General features: G+C 49.7%; 1 pseudogene; it reads left to right on the plus strand.

Annotated features, from left to right (window-relative positions):
• The first annotated feature begins 167 nt into the window (after positions 1-167).
• LOC140965617 (5S ribosomal RNA) lies at positions 168-285 on the plus strand (annotated as a pseudogene).
• Positions 286-318: the final 33 nt, after the last annotated feature.

Genomic DNA, 318 nt, shown 5'->3' on the forward strand with positions numbered 1-318 from the left:
CGCGACACGAGGACTTCCCAGGGAGGTCACCCATCCTAGTGCTGCACTCGCGCAGGCACGCTTAACTTCGGGGTTCTGATGGGGCGAGAGCAGTGCCGCGCGCTCTCTCTCTCATCCTGGTCCACTCGTGCTCGAGGGATATATGAATAAACAACCCTTTAAATGTCGGGTGCGATCATACCAGTACTAATGTATCGGATCCTATCAGAACTCCGAAGTTAAGCGTGCTTGAGCGAGAGTAGTATAGGATGGGTGACCTCCTGGGAAGTCCCTGTGTTGCTCTTTTTTTTTCGTTTTTTTCTATTTTTGATTTTTTTT

This window comes from Primulina huaijiensis, unplaced genomic scaffold, assembly GCF_012295235.1.
Source record: "Primulina huaijiensis isolate GDHJ02 unplaced genomic scaffold, ASM1229523v2 scaffold11413, whole genome shotgun sequence".
NCBI lineage: Eukaryota > Viridiplantae > Streptophyta > Magnoliopsida > Lamiales > Gesneriaceae > Primulina > Primulina huaijiensis.